Source organism: Halyomorpha halys, unplaced genomic scaffold (assembly GCF_000696795.3).
Source record: "Halyomorpha halys isolate HHAL.00 unplaced genomic scaffold, Hhal_1.1 Scaffold163.1, whole genome shotgun sequence".
Classification (NCBI taxonomy): Eukaryota; Metazoa; Arthropoda; class Insecta; order Hemiptera; family Pentatomidae; genus Halyomorpha; species Halyomorpha halys.
The window spans coordinates 378,392-395,880 of NW_027116712.1; the positions used below are offsets into that span (position 1 = coordinate 378,392).

Genomic DNA, 17,489 nt, shown 5'->3' on the forward strand with positions numbered 1-17,489 from the left:
ACCTTCGAATTGCTCTCGTATCCAATCTTACAATCCAAAATCCTTCGTAAAATCCTCAATGCTCCTTACTTTGTCACAAATAAAATCATCCATAAAGACCTTAATGTTCCCTATGTAATCTATCTAGCCCGAACCAGATATCACTCCTTCCATTATAAACTCCCTAACCTCTCAAACCCCTTAGTTTCTAACCTTGCATCCTCTTCCTTTCCTGACAGTTCTCCGAGGCGCCTGTAGAGAAGATGGCCATGAGACCAGCTAATGTAAAATGTCATTAGAGTGCTACCAACGGGTAGTTTCTCTACACGCCTGTAACACTCTATTTTAACTAAGATCAAATTTTCTGAATGTATGATATAATATACAGTTGTAAATTTCAATAAAGATATTAAAAAAAATCGGATCATACACTTAGTTTTATATTTTATAACATAACATGATTTGAAATGAATATAAATTATGATAAATCATTATGTCCGGATCTAAACGTTTGCTACTTGCCGCAAATCCAAAATATTTGAAGGTATTTTCAAATATTAGTAATATTTATAATATTAATAAATATTAGCTTGGTACAAAAAAGAAAGAAACATACTTCGGTATCCACACGCCTTGTGTGGTAGCCAAACATAGCGAACCTCGAACATGTTTTGATTATAACCTTTGGTTTCAAATATTTATACCGAATTTTTGTTATATCTTATAATAAAGAGAAACAAAATGAGAGAAAGAGAGGTAAGGTAGAAAGGAAACGTAAATATTGATGATACAAATTCAGAATAATATTGAATAACTTTTTAATCTTTATTAAATTGATAGAATTTTAAAAAAACACAATATTAAATTATTGCTTAACTATTGTTGGGAATTTTTAAAAATTTATTAAAGCAAGAAGACCACAAATGTATGGATACACTTCAAGCGCCTTGTCCAAACGCCTTTTGTTTTTGGTCCAAAACATACACCTGATGGATCTGTAAAAATTCAGGCCAACTTGTACCTGCCAATCCAAATAATTCATCCACATGCTTGCACATACGGGAATATGCCATAGTAGCAGCACATTAAAAGTGAGGCATATGTATTTGTTGGGAAACAGCTCTTGAATAGAACAAGTAGAAAGCAGCTCTTGAGAAAATATGGATCGAATTTTTTTCGTAGGTTCACTCTCCCCTTTCTGTTTTATCTCCTATTTATAAAAAATATATTTTTATGTGTAATGTCAGTTAAGAAAAATAATGTTTATAACGCAACCAGAAAACAAGCTTTTAATTAAAATTAATTACAAAACAAAAGAACAATACCTGACATGAAGGACAAACTAATAAAAAGAAAAGAACTGAAAATTACAATTTTTAACAGCACTGGAGAAAAATAAATTATAATAGTAAAAAAGAAGTACATGTCTCTTATTCACAAGCATACTTGGCTAGGCAACTCTCGCTAATTCAGTTATAGGATTATAAATAATAAAATCATAAAAATTAAATTTAATTCATATTTTGATCAATATTAAAATAAAACTATTAAGTGTTCTGATTTTGTTGGCTTCAGGTGCCATTTTTCCCCTCTCTTGTTCATAGTCGCCTGATTTAGGGCTGTTTCATCGAGTCTGAGTAATGTGGCCTCAGTTTAAAAAAAAAAAAAGAAAAGAAAAAAACTGCGGGATATTAAAAAGAGTCTTTAGTAGATGAGGGCTGAGATGATTTAGCCGAAAGGGTGAGTTAACGATTACAATCACTCATGAACAACATCTGGTCCCACCTTTCCCCGAGATTAACTATTATAAGCAAAAGGAGGGACGCGAAGGTTCATGGCCGTTGTTTCTTAAGCTCACTTCACAAAGTACCCGAGATAGTCCAACATTTAATTTCAATTATCAGTTTAAACTGCTGACATTAGTTTAAAATTAGTACCTCTTTATATATTGTTAATCCAAAGCAATGCTAATGTCATATTGCAATTCAGAAAAAAAATTCCATTATCATTTGGATAATATCAATAAATTGATAAAATATAATTTCTGCTAAACTGGCTTTAAATATTTAATTTTCCATACCAGAATTTGTTTATTTATTTAATATTACGCTATATCCATGGGCAATAAAAAGTAATAAATTAAAATACTTTCTTATAACATTAAGGCGGAATAATGACCAAATTTGGTTCTTTAATTAACCAATTCAATTTGAGGGTTGCTAAGTTAACAAAGTTATTGTTAATTTTTTTAGTTATTTTATGGAAATTTTTTAATACCAGTGATTGAGAGAGAAGCGCGGGGACCTCCCGGCGTCCTGCTCTTTCCTCCACAAGTGATGAGTTCGGAGCTCCCCCCAGGTTGAATGTAAATAGGAATTTTTGTGTTTATGTTATTATTTTACTTTAAGCTTAAATTTATTGGTTTATATTTTTTTACCTTCAATTTCTTATTTTATTTATATATTTGTAAATATGGTGTGAATGAGCTCTATGATCGCTATTACTATTGTCTATAAATATAAAACATAATGTAATATTGTTTGTTTATTGGCGCGACAGACCGTGGAGGTCCAAGGCCTCTCGCGCTGTACTTAAGAAATACATCACCCGTTTCTTAACGTGGGTTTTCATAGGGTGGGCCCGTAACTCCCACGCCTATTTTTGTGAGTGCCACCCATTGGTTGACGGGCCTCACAAATGCCCGGGGGGAGGTTGTGAGTAAGCATTATATAGTTATAAGCTGGAAAAGATCCCGGATAGGGCCGGGGACTCGAACTCGCAATCTATGGGTTGACAGACAGGCGCGTTACCACGATGCTACCGTCACCCCCCAATATTACACAATAAAAAAAAAAATTAAAAGAAATGGGTAAACAAATTTTGATGGTTATAACCCTCCCAACAACACAAAACATTTTAATCGATTATATTTTTAGTAACAATTATAAAATACTTACATACATAAATAATAACAAAGGAACTCATTAATTGTAACAATTAATATAGAGGGTATATAACTTGAAATTTAAATTCAGATTATACACAATATTCTGAAGTTTTTATTGAATGTGGTAAAAATCTGTTAATGAACAATGACATTGTCTATTAAGGCCACTCCTTGAAGATATGACATGTAACTACTGCATAGAATTGTTACTGAAAGGAATCTCTCCATAACCATGCAATCATGTATCATGGGTTAAACAACACTGTTAGATTGGGAGTGTGATCACCTGCTCTGAAACATGGGAACCAGTAACTGTCTTTAGGTTTACTGCTCTTAAATTTAGTTTCTTCTGAAGGTGCCTACACCCTGTGGAAACGAACGCCAGCGTATAAAAATCCAATTATTGGGAAAAACGTTGGAGACGAAGGCATTGGCGTTCAGCTTTTGATCCACATAAAACTAAGAAGTAAGGGCTGAGGAATTTTCCTCTTAACTGAGAGGGGAGGCCCAATGCGAACACTTTGATCTTACCGCCTGTCCGAACCTCAACCAACTGGTTCGCAGGTTCTGACTTGCCTCCAGTTCGCACTAACTGAATCTCAGGGGACCAAGCGGTTGGGTTGTTGGTTGGCCGTGATTAGCTTCATGGGTACGCCCCTTATCACAGTCCAAGTTTCCAGTTACACAAATCCTTATGTGCACTGTTCAAAGCAAATTTAATGGAAAGTTGTTTGTCAGAAGGCGTCATTAATTTACTGGAGGAAATGTTTAGGACTGCGGTCAAGAAGAGAAGAATTGCTTTAAATTCTTCATTTATTTCAACTAGCTAAACTTTATTTGTCAAAAACTGTTTATTGCATTCCATTTTAAAAACTAGTTTTTGTAATAGAATTAAATTTTTACTCATGTCTTTATTATTACCTCTTCCCTTTTCATTTCCCCCTCTTCCTGATCTTCCATGTTACATGGGATTGGTTTTTAAAATTTATCGTAGCTCTACCTAAAATCCATTGGTAAAAGAGTATTTATACTTTACTTTATTAAAATAAAAATATTTTTCACCTACAGGAACATAACTGTGAGATGTTTTGATTCCTAACGACTCATTTAATTTTATCATAAGGGTGTCAAATTTCTGACCAGTATTTTCATAGAAATATTTGCAAGATAATCCATCACTATGTTAGATACGTCAGCGTCCAAATCAAAGTCGGAATCCCCTGTTTCTACTTCACATATTTTCTTACAATCGTTTCATATTGTTCTTATATAATGATTTGGATAAGGACAACATCACTTGGGTTTTCTTAATTAAAATTATAAACTCATAAAATTTTATGTTCCATGATAGAGAAAAAAGTTTTACAAACACACGCAATCTGATAGACCAGCGCTGCACGCTATCATAGAAAAAAAACGAATAAACGCTCCTAAAGAATTAAACATTGAATCTTTTATTATTTTCGCCTTTATTTGGACTGAAAACAGAAATCTTGAAAGATTTCTTCCAGAAACTCTAAGTATATCGTAAGGCTTAAGGTATATATCTCAGTGAGAGTGGTGCATAATTTCACTTTGTAGTAAAATATGAAAACATTTAGGACTGACTGACCTAGAGAAGTGGGATAAAACATTTTTTTAGATATAATAACTAAGTTCATATTCGTTTTCCACACCTCAAGGAACTCTTAAATACGACTTTTATAGCTATAAAAAAAAAAATGTTCACCTTAGCATCAACTAGATTAATTTACGCGAACCTTAGTGGGGATTTAGGGTGCTATATCTACACAAAATGGCACAAACCGGACCTCTGAAAACAAAATAGGACTGGAAATGAAAAATAAAACGTTTAATGAGTTTTCTTTATTTGACACTATTTTATTGCAGCATGAGATCTAAAATACATTGATATGGGTTGAAAGAGCTGAAATTCAGCTTTTAACACTTGTACTATTTTTAAGTTTAATAAAATTGTAAAGAGTTACAAATGTATTTCGAGTACTAGGAACATGCACAGAAAAAATAAATGTCCAATTTTGGAATTTTTATGAATATTCATATTTGAGGGTTTAAAAGTACACCAAAAGTTAATCTGCCATGAATTATAAAAACAATATATTGTGGGTCTATTTTATCCGAATTCCCATCATTGTCGATACTTTCCTGGCATCATTTGCTGACGATACAGCCATCTATCCTCCCATCCTGATCCTGTATCAGCCTTATCCAACCTCCATACACACCTCGCCCTGATTGAGCAATGGTGTAATCAATGGCGGATAAAAGTCGACGAATCGAAATGAACCTATGTGACTTCCACCCTCCACCGCTGCTTCTGTTCACCTGTTACTTTTAACAACATCACTGTACCCAGATCCGGCGAAGTGCGATCTCTTGAATTCATACTAGACAAAATACTCACCTGGAACCAACATACTAGACTAAAATGACGAGAGCTAAACAGACGATTCAACCAACTTTACCGACTACTCAGCAGGACCTCTAATCTCTCACTAGAAAACAAACTACTAATATTATAAGACTATCCTCAGACCTATCTGGACCTACGGACTTGAACTTTGGGGAACAGCTAAACCTTCGAACATCAGACGTATCCCATCCTTTCAATCCAAAATCCTTAGAACCATAGTTGGTGCACCCTATTACATTTCCAACAGAACACTGCCCGACCTTCATATCCCTTTTGTTCTTGAATTCGTACCAACCAAATTCTCAACATTCTATATAAACCTTTCTAATCATCCTAATCCTTTGGTTCAATCTTTATCCAGTTCCACCCATCCTTACAATCCACCTCGAAGGTTGAAACGGTAGTGGCCGAGAGACCTTTCATAAAATAAAATCGACAATTGGAGTTCCGGAAATGGTCAGATGCTTCCCTTATGCACAGTGATTGCGGCTTTAGCGCACTTACTCAGCCTCCACTGGCTCATTACCACTGACCCGGTGGGAGGGCTGCTCTGAAATTTCGAAGGCCCCTGCTCTACCCCTCATACGTGGGTGATAGAGTGGGCTCGGGGACCCTCAGGTCGAGATTATAAATATTGTTTATAAATTATTTTACTTTGATTATGTTAATTTTATTTTTCTCTTTATATACATATATAGATTTTATTTATTTTTTTACTTATTTTATTTTACTTATTATTATTCTTTTTTTGTTGTTTAATTTGTGGCACGAATGTGTTCAATTACCACTATTTCTCATTGCCCAAGTTTTTGACAGATTGTAATACTTATCAACAAATAAAGTAATTATCTAATAAAAAAACTTACCCAAAGCGTCTTTTGGTTTTGTATAGTTTTGTTAACAACCCATTTATTACGATCAGCAATTTTTTATCCTTATTTTAAACAGAAAACAAATCCATTGGCATATAATAAACTTTAAATCCATGGCCAGCAATAGCAGAAAGCGATTATTTTAAAAATCTAACTTAAAATTTAAAACTGTAAAAATTTTCTAATTTAAAACTGTTACTTACTAACCTACACGCGTTCAGAAATATTGTGTATATTGGTGGACACGTGTTGAAGTCATTGCCACCATCGTGATTTAAAAAAAAAATAAAAACAATCTTAAGATCTGGGAAGGCGAAAATTATGAACACAAAATTTTTATTTTTCTGTTGTTTTAAAAATTATTATTTTAGGATTTCTGGAGGTAGGAATAATGAATATAAATTATGTTCCTGGCAAGAACACAAGAGTTTAACAAAAGATAACGAATCCGTAATAAAATAGAATGGTCGTATGGTCTCCGCTTTTCCCTTTATAATCAGATATTTCTGTTTTCCTTTTTTTGTCCTTTATTTATTCATAAAATTCTCTAATATTTTATCTATTTTTTATTATCACGAACAATGAGAACTGTTTATTTTTTTTAAATAAACAAAATAAAAGGCACTTTAGGGGAAGATTTCTTAAAAATTCGTTATTTAAGTCCAGTCAGACTATTTCAATGAGGATAAGATCTAGCTGATATTAATGGAAAATCAATTTTATATTGAAATGGCGAGTTTAATAAAATAGTTTTGGTGAAAGTTGAAAAATTGTGAAAATCTATTCCATAAAGTTGCATTTCACGTCTGTTGATTTTATCGAAAAATTTGTTTTTCCTTATTAAAAGCTCTGTAAAAATAATTGTCATTTATAATCACTGAATTTCGTTAGTTATCTTTCTTAAACCTACTCTTAAGAAAACAAGTAAAATGCATTTGTAGGTGTACACAGGACTGTCGTTAAGAGGGGAGGAGGCTGTGCAAACCTACTAATAATCTGAAAACCCATAAAGTTTGAAACTTATTGGTTAAAAAACCTACTCATAACTCCAAACATTGCTGTGGAACGTCATTTTAAGAGGTTATTAAGCTCAATATTGCTTATAAAATCTGTTTAGGGAGTTTAGATTTACGAAAATGTTTAGAAAAAGGCCAAATTTCAGATATTACTTCCCAGACCTCCGGTGAGTTTTTGAAATCCAGTCACAATTGTCAGAAAATTTTAAATTTTGTCACCCTCCTAATAAGTGGAACCCTTGGGTTTATGTTAAGTATAAAACTAACACAAGTTTCCAGTGGTTCATGTTGGTTTATTATTCCTTGAGTATACGAGTAAATAAATGCGTTACATTTTTTTTTAAGTGGGTAAGAAATAGGACTTTTACGTCTCTGGCCTAGGTTCCCGGCTGTAGCAGACAGTTTATTTTCTATTCCTTTAGCCGTGGATAGACCGGGGGTTAAAGTGATTCTCCGGGGGCTCACACAGCCTCTATAAAGTGGATACTTAGACCTTTAACGAGTTGGGGGGGGGGGGAATCTGAAGGCTGGCTACACCTTAAGTACCCAGTTCAAGAAACTTCATCCTTTTTCTTGATATAAGTTTTTTTTTATCATATCCTAAAGTCTACCCTAACTGTTCAATTAATAATCACTCATCTTTTTTTGAATCCCTAGCTTAGACATTTTGGTTTCTTCAAATATTACCGAATTCAGTTTCATTGTCAGAATTAAATCAATAAAACATTATTTAAATAATGGTTTTATTTCCTGTTCTTTTTTAAACGTTATTCCGTGTCATACATTTTATACCAGGAATGTGCATCCTACTTACTATTGCAATATAAGGTCCAATGCATGAGTGCGCCAGTAATAGTAACTTTTTCCTACCAACCCTCACTTGAATGTATTAAAGATAAATTTTTTAGTAATAGATTTTTTTTTTTTTTTCAAAAAATATGGATACTAGGGAAAACGAGAAAAGTGGCAAATAGCTTTTGGTTTTGAGTCTTAATTCTGTTTATATTTTAAATATAAATACGTAAGATACCCATTCTAACAGCCGCAAAACACAAAGATATCTTGATTTCTTTCTGCTTAGCTAGACCTATTCTACATTTTATTGAGTATCTATAGCTATTTTTTATTATTTTCTACCTTGATTTTTGTAAAATTTCTGAAAGATTTCAGGATAAACTTTTACCCTGAACTTTTAGTTGTGCCTCGTTTTTCCCCTGTAGTCTTCATTTATAAAGTCAATTATGTCTAATTAATATCTTCCTGTTTTTCTTTTTTATACCTATTAGAAATATCATATAATTAAAAATCTGGCATTGTTAAAATAAAATCAACATTATTCGAAAAAAAAACTGACATGTTAAATTATCAAGATCGCGATCTATGATATTATTAATTACATATTTGAATTACTTTTATTTTTAAAGTATGAAGAAGATGGTCAGGGTTGCGGTCAAAAAAGAACAACATAGTTTTTAACTATTTTCATGGAAATATATATTTATATTTTTAAGTATAGGTATATAAGTTAATACTCACAACTGTATAAAACACTTTTTTTTTTTCATTGTCTGTCATATTGTTAAATTTGTAAATTCAATTAATTTATTTATTTTTTCAGTTTTTTAGACACTACTTACATATCTTATATTATATATATATCTTCTTACCTACATGATATTATATTTCATCTTTCACTGTTTTCAATCTACTACCACCTAATTCTGCGATTACCAATGAGTTTAATTTTTTTTACTATTCAATTATCAGTTATCAATTTTTTATCATTTATGATTCAATTCAATATTTTGTATAATTTCAAATTTGTTTGTATAATATTCCTTTTCAATTTTATGTATCTCTAAATGTTGTTATCTCTTTTGCTCTATGCCCATGTCGAAACGTCGGCATGAAAATAAATAAATATGGTTTTGTTTATTTATGTTGTTCTTTGATGACCGCACCCCCCGACAAACTTCTCCAATTAATAAACTAAATAATTGATATAAACCAAAATTATATGTTTAATTTAAAACACAACCATCATATAATTAACCACATAACCACCATTTTTTTTTACAAGTGTACTCATTTACAAGACCACCTAAATGATGGTAAATAGTCAGGGAGGTTGCAGTGCTGCTATAACTACTCGACGCACAGATGTCTATCAACACTCAAATTAAAAATCTCTATTAGGTCTCACATTTTAGCAAATTTACTCTACTTTAAATGATGCTCTCTTAGATTTTTTATTGTTGTTGGTAATTGTAAAGATATTGAGCCTCGATTTTTTTTTTTCACGTTTTGAAACAGCCGTCATTTTTTATTCCCCTTACCTATACTTGGCCGACTCACCAATTTTGCCTACTAATTATACATAATTTTCATTAACGTAATCAAAAATTGAGGTGAAATAGCAGCCTTTTTTTCACCCCCCACTATTAGTTCCGTAGCTCCTTAATCTCTTCTTATGTTAGAGGCCTGAGGATTTTAGAGATGATTGATCTTAGAAAACCATCCGATGGAGATGAAAACGAAGATACATTATCCAATCTGTTTAAGATAAAGAGCAAATGATGATATTCTTAGTCTTGAACAGCCTAAGCCGGCGCACTCTTTCGGGGTTCTGGAGAGATTCTGGAGGCCTATTTTTGACCACCCTTTGAAGGTTATCTGTCTGCAGCCGAACGGAAGCGACTGGTCGCCGGTCCCTAGCTACGAATTAATGAACTGAGCAGGGAGTGAAGGAATCCAAAATAGATGAAGCTTCTTTCAAAGAGCTTGTGGTAATATTTAGATGTATTGATATTTTTAATGTATTCCTACGTGGTCTACTTCGGTGTCACTTAAGTGTTATATAGAGGGATATAATATTCATTAAAATATTTTTCACATATTTCCAGAAATTTATTCTCAGCCTGAGAAAATATTTCTCCTTCTGTTAATTATTCTATTCGTTCATAGTTTATCTTTATCTATTATTTTCTTTTAGTATTAATAACAATAAGAGATATTTAGTTAGTTAAAATAAACAAAATCAAAAGTTCTGGAAATGGAAGGATCTTGGTTAGAATGGTAAGGTTTTAAGGGTCCTATAAATGGAAATAATGTTAAATAAAATGGTAAGAAAATGAAAAAAAAACTTAATCAAGTGTTATTTATTAAAGCAAGAAACATAAAAATGTACTCAAGTATGTGATTCAGATGTGAATGTAAGGAGATATATATGTGATTACATTTCTATTTTGCAACATGATTTTGTTCTTTTTCTGGCGGCGATTTTTAATGGATTTTTTTTTCATATCCACTTCTTTATCAATAGCAGTTGGCACTTAACCCTGAACTAAGAAATTTTAATTAACTTAATAAAAGAATATGATACTGTCAGGAAATTGGTTTTCATTATAAAAAATAAACATTTCGGATTATCCGGGTTATGGATATGGATACAGATTTACGGAGTTCTGTACATAGAGTTCTTTCATCCGCAAAGGATGAATCGCAAGAGGTATTCAGACATACAAAATTACTCCAACCTCAACGGTTTTCAGCCTCAGAATATTATCCAGCTGTGGAATAGAGGTCTTACAAAGAATCTCTGAGGAAATCTTTAATGAAGATCTGTATAACTCAGAGGCCATACAAAACCTCCCTATAGCGGAGTAGACAATATCGATTGGCTGAATCTTCTTTTCGAGACCTTGTCTTTACTTTTAGCACTAATACCTATTCCCTAAATTCAATTATTGAAATAATACATTCTGCCATACCTAAAAAAAAATACAATAAAATAATTAAGTATAAACTAAAATTAAAAAAAATATATACACATTATAAATAAACATAGGCGGATAACTGAATTAAATAATAGAAAATAAGAAAACAAATGATTTAAATAAATAAAATAAAATGTTGAATACAATCATACCTTATTAAAATTTTGTTTGTTTGATTCAGCTGGTATCTTAACTCAAATATGAGCTAATTTAATTTCTTATACATGTCATACTGAAACTAGAAAAAGTGGTTTATCAGTCATAATCAAGAATAATTAAAATTCTCATTAATCCGACGTAAAGCATCTTTATTTTTAATTTTCAATATTCTTTTGACTAATGCCCATTTTAAATATTTTTTCAATTTAAGAAGTTTTAATTTTTTTTTTAAACACGTTATGTACATGTTTGATTGAATAAATAAAAATTTTTTTTTTTTTTTTAAACTCGTTACATAGGACCAAAACGAAACTTTTGAAAAAAAGAATTTAAAAAAATGTTGGAGTTCGTTATATCAATTGTTTCTTTAAATTCCAGCTCACTTGTTCAAGACTAATTTTACTATTCTCCCCTAAAATTGTATTATTTTGTGTTATTTTATATATTGTTGTTGGGTTAAACTTTCATATGAAAAGTTATTTGAGTTTTGTTTCATTTATTCCGAAATGTATTATAAATGTCATATTGAAACTGGAAAAAGTAGATCATCAGTCGTAATCAAGAATCATTAGAATTCTCATTTACTTTTGGAAATATGAAAGCCCTCACTCCTAAGCTTTTCTACCCAAGAGACGCAATTATTTTTACGTCGGATGAAGCATCTTTATTTTTAATTTTCAATATTCTTTTGACTAATGCCCATTTGAAATATTTATGAAATTCTGCTGCAATGTATTCTGAAAATAAGGTACCTACTATAAAAAAAAATTAAATTAATAGCACATATCAGTTTTTTGCCATTATCATCAAACAATAACAACATCAACCAGCTAAGTATAGTAGCAACAAACTTATTCATAAGTTTTCAACTTATTAACTTGTTTATTTTAATATAATTTATTTTTATTTATTCGCAACTTCGCTTTTTATTTAAATATTGTTTAAGTCTATAAATTCATATGAAATTTGGATAATTAATTGAATATTTATATCTGATCACTGAAAAAGAGAAATATGAGATATGCCAGAGTGAGATAGCTATCTTCTCTATTTCATTCCTTTATTTAATAGATCTATATATTTATTTTAATTTTTTTTTCTAAATTAAGTCAAAATTTTGTTTTGTAGTATTGAAGGAAATAATAACAAAGATCAGTTTTTTACTCTTATAATCAAGCTAAGTTTATTTTGTAATAATTGTGTCGAGATGAAAATTATAAATTTCCAGTGTAATTGTTATGGTGTTATATCTATATATTTCCTGTTTTCGTATGTGTTGAATTTTTATTTTTATCTACTACTCCGATATGCATTCTTAAATATTTAAACCAAATTATGGAAATTTGAAATACAAAATTAATCTTTTTTTTAGCCGATTTCATTTGTAAATTATTATTTTTTAAATTCTTTTGGTTTGGAAAGCATTTAAAAGTGGGTTAAAATACAACATATTACAAGGTTAAGAAGTTTGGTACATGTTTAATTGAAAACAATTTTTTTTTTCTAGCTACATAGAACTTAAACCAAAGTTTTGGGGAAAAAGAAAAAAGAAAACTGTGGGAGTTAGTTATTTCAGTGGTCTCTTTAAATTCCAGCTCACCAGTTGAAGGCTAATTGTATTATTTTAAATATTGTTGTTATGTTAAAGTTTCATCTGAAACGTTATTTGAGTTTCGTTTCATTTATTCAGAAATGCATTTTGTTTTTAAAATTGAGGTGTCTTTGAATTTCGAGTTATATTGCAACAATAATAATATTTACAATTGACCGGTAATCTTAAATAGTATCACTAATTCTTTTCTTTATGTTTCAGGTGAGGGATTCATTGCAGTTCTTCTTCTTTATAAACAAGCCATACCGAGGTAACTTAAAAATGTATATTATAAACAGGGAAAGTGGGACGAGAAACGGGACGAACAAGTACATATATACATGCAAGTACTGTACATACTTTACAGTTGATGTGGCATTCGGTCAGCTGACAGGACGTTACTTTAACAAATACGTAACAAAAACAGTCAATCCAAACTTTACACCAATACGAAAGACAAAGACAAAATGGCCCTGTGAAGAGAACTCCGGGTAATCCTATTTTGGTACTACAGAACAGTATCTCAAAATAATGGTATATCAACACAAATAATTATGCCTCTATAGTATAAACCCCAACAAACTTGACCAAACTGCTCTTACCACGCATTTTAGACAAACTGGACATAAATTCATATTTGATATACCAAATCATACATTGGCAAAAATACAACTTTAAGCAAAATTTAAAAGAAATGATTACTATAGAAAAATGTAAGAATCAGGCTATCAACAAAAACTCGTATGTACACAATTTAAATTCTTGTTACTCTGACCTAATAAACACAAAAGACATAATTAACAACACTAAATAGAAATAGACAAAATATAAAACAGAAATAACAGATGGACTACCTGCTAGAAAGAGCGGTTACGTGTTGAAAAAACCAAAACACTCTACCACTATTTCAACCCTGTTCAGTTCTGGCACAAAACCTGGAGTTAGTTCTAATTGACAATTGTAACGTTTTAATTGTAATAGTTAATAATCTAAAATTATACTATGTACATGTAGTCTTTTAATGATTATTTAAAGAAATTTGTTCTAAAAAAGTGTTTTTTCAATGTAGGGCATGACTATGAAAACAATAATGTTGCGAAATGTCACCTAAATATAGTTGTATTATTGACTGAATCCTAGGACCCACAAAAATATGTATCAATAACAGCAAAAAATAAGTTATCAATATGTATATATATATAAACTAATCCAAGGACCAGTGTTGTTTTCCCATAGATGGATCCATTCGTACACCTTAACTTACCTTGTTTCCAGGAGTAGGTTGTAATCTTCTAAAGACACTTCCAGGCAATAGCTTTGTCGATGTAAGGGATTTTTCCTGGCTCTACTCTTCCCTTCTTCAGTGGTAATAAATCTTTCAACGGAACTACGTTATGGCCAAAGGGAAGTATCCTTTCACTTACGGTGCTCTCTGCTACAAGTGTAACTTCTGTGTCACATCCTATAAAAGAATAACAATAATTAAGGATCATTTTTTCCCATTTTTCTACACTTACGTTATCAGGATATTATTTTTTATTAGATTGAACTTATTTTGTTTTCTTAGCACTTCATTTCTTTATGCTCCAATGGCGACCTAGATAGAAGAAGTCATTGGTGATATGAACGGGACTTTCAAGGGTTTTTGTTTGTCCATAGATATTATTCGATGGATTAGTTTCTGCGTATGTCTTATCGAAATAAAGTTTTCATTCGATTTATTACACAAATGACTTATTCCCGTTCCAATCAGTAATACCTTCTTCTTCAACATTTCTTCTAACTGAAGTACAATCATTTCCGCAATTTTTTGCGTTAAGATTATAAAGATACCTAATTACTTCTAAAACGACAGTATAACAAAGCTAACTCTAATTTTGTCTGATAGGTTAGTAATAATGATTTCACATTCAAGTTATGCGGAATATTCTTACAATTATTGAAGAATATTTTGCTACATTTGGAAGAACAAACTACCATCTATCAGAACAATGTTCGGACAAATTTCTTCCACTCCAGTTTAATCTTCTTTTAGGGGCTGATGACCCCCTTGGATTCTTTTTAAAACGGATCTAATGGATGGTCATCAAATCCCTCGTCTCCTTTTACTCTGAAGCACTCCATGGCTGGAGAGAATTTTCATTAGGATAAACTCTCCACGGTCGACTGAATACTTCAAGATAGCCGGGGAAAATGAACGCGCTTGACTTTCTTTTGAGCTACAATCAGCTCCTCGCCCTTCATGATTCTTGGTTCCTAGGCGCGTTTTGATTTTTTTCTTCTTCTGGCCAATGGCACTGTCCATGATAAAAATATTGACCAATGTCAGGGACTATCAAATGAACATGCGAGAGTAAACGTCAAAAGATGTCAGTTTCGGGTAAACGAAAAACTACATTTTTCCTCCTTTTTTTTAGAGAATATCAGATTTTCTGATTTACCTACTGAGTTCATTTCTAAATATTATACCAGGCAAGCTTTTCGTTCAATAACAATGTGCCATATTATAGAAAATGTGAAACTTAACAGCTCTGAGTGTGACTATACCATAATTATATTTTATCATTCTAATGTGTATTAGTAAGACCAGTTTATAAACGATTGTCTACATCTTAAACTAGCTAAACCCTGTTTAAGTAAATCATTCACAAATTTACTGATTAATCTATTTCTTAACCTCCTATTAAACTAAATTAATACTTAATTATTTGTTCCATGGCTTAATTATTTGACCAAAACTAAAAATAATGAAATTAAAAATTTCTGAATCCCCTTAAGTTAGCTCATGGGTGAAACCACCATCAAGTAAAGCTTGAACTAAAAATCGATAGATAAAATTTTAATTTTTTTAGCACTAACACCTGTTGAACAGATTCGATACTTAGGACTCCATCTTGACAAGAGACTTACTTGGAATCCACACACAAGACTCAAACGACAAGAAACTGCTCGTAGATTCCGATTGCTACAACACTTACTTGACAAACGCTCTAAACTTCCCATTCATTACAAAAGACTGATCTACATGACAATAATCAGACCAATTTGGACATATGGAATTGGGCTCTGGGGCTCCACCAAACCATCAAATTCTTCCCGCATCCAATCGTTACAATCCAAAATCCTACGTAAAATCCTTGATGCTCCTTATTACGTTCCAAATAAACTCATTCATAAAGACCTTAACATCCCATTCGTTGCAGATTTGACCCAAAACAGATATGCGTCTTTTTATTCCAAACTCCTTAACCATCCTAACCCATTAATTCTTAATCTTTCATCCTTAACAATCCCTGATAATCCTCCGAGGTGTCTAAAAAGAAGATGGCCACGGAACCTTCTAGTTTAAATTAATGTTTGAAGTACCACCAATGAGTGGTTCCTTCCCAAGATTTTCAAGTGTATATGAAACATACAACATATTTACTTATTGTATTATTTTGTACTGTTGTAAATTACAATAAATAAATAATAAAAAAAAAAATTTTTTTTTAAATAAGTTTTGCACCCATTATGGTGCCCACAATTTTGTCATGACTATGAAACCATAGCCATCCAGGCCAATGGTTTAACTAAATTTAGAAAATTATTTAACCACTGCCCAATTATTGGATAACAATAATTAGTCTCTCTGTTATATAAAATGTTTTTAGTGATCGTCGTTTAATATTTTACTTTACTCTCAGCGAATTGAAAATTTATAGCCTGAATAGTTAGAAAAGGAAGCACAAGATATTTATATTTATTACACTCTATTGAAAAAAACAAAACATGAAAAACAAAAAAAAAGTTCAACAAAAAAAAAATGAATTACATAATACATGTAAATGACAGTTATACATTTTGAGCAATGAGTAGTACAATTTAATGAACAGTTGTATAATTTGTAAAATGGAGGTTGTTCCGCCGGTACCCCCCCCTAGTACTAATAAAATGCAAGATTTTTGTTTTTAAACAAAAGGATATTAACTATAACATTATTTTTCATTTTCGGTCGACTTGTGTGATAGACAGAAAGTGGCTGTCTTCTTAAATTTTGGGAACAAAAATTAACAAATAATTATTTCAATGAACAATATTTTTTTTACATTTGTCTTTTGGGGAAGTTATCACTTGTAAAATATTTTTTATAGTAGAATTAGTGTCCAGTGATCGAGCAAATTATCATTTTCGATTAAATTCACCCATGAGGATATCATCAGTATGACCTTCAAAAGAGCAGTAGCCCCGAACTTGTAAAAAAGAAATAAATAAATAAAAATAACTTTCGGAAACTATTCAGTGAGCGTTTTCTACACATAACCAGTGTAGCGGCAACTTCCATGCCCTTATTCAACCTCCATTGTCTTCAACAACAAAAATACGATTTAGATGTGACACTACAATCTCATGAAGCCCTCTGTCCTGTTCTGAGTAGAAAGTGTACATAACTCAAGGAAACCGACCAGACTGGCTCCACCTGAAACAAACAATTATTTGTTCTTTTGACACTAACACATATGTCAGTTAACATTTCGATGAACATATGTTTGGAGCTTGAGACATTGATAAATATACTTGAGGCGGTTGAATGATGGAAACACGAGTCAAGAGGCGTTGATCGTGTGCCAACACAACAGTGTGTAACGAGGTGTAATGTATAGACAGAACAACTGACTGCCGACTTTTCCTTATCAACGCAAGTATAGGTAGGACATTGCATTTTTAAAGCTGTT

General features: G+C 31.5%; 1 protein-coding gene across 5 annotated transcripts in view; it reads left to right on the forward strand.

The window, feature by feature from the left end:
* Positions 1–17,489, forward strand: part of kug (kugelei) — a 537,878-nt gene that overhangs the window by 235,884 nt on the left and 284,505 nt on the right. The window contains exon 1 of one of the 5 annotated variants that reach the window (XM_067053446.1): positions 13,016–13,045. The exons of the other annotated variants lie outside the window; for them this stretch is intronic. The gene's annotated coding sequence lies outside the window, so the exon portion shown is untranslated. Of the gene's footprint in view, positions 1–13,015; positions 13,046–17,489 lie in introns of those variants that run through there. 5 annotated transcript variants of the gene reach the window in all.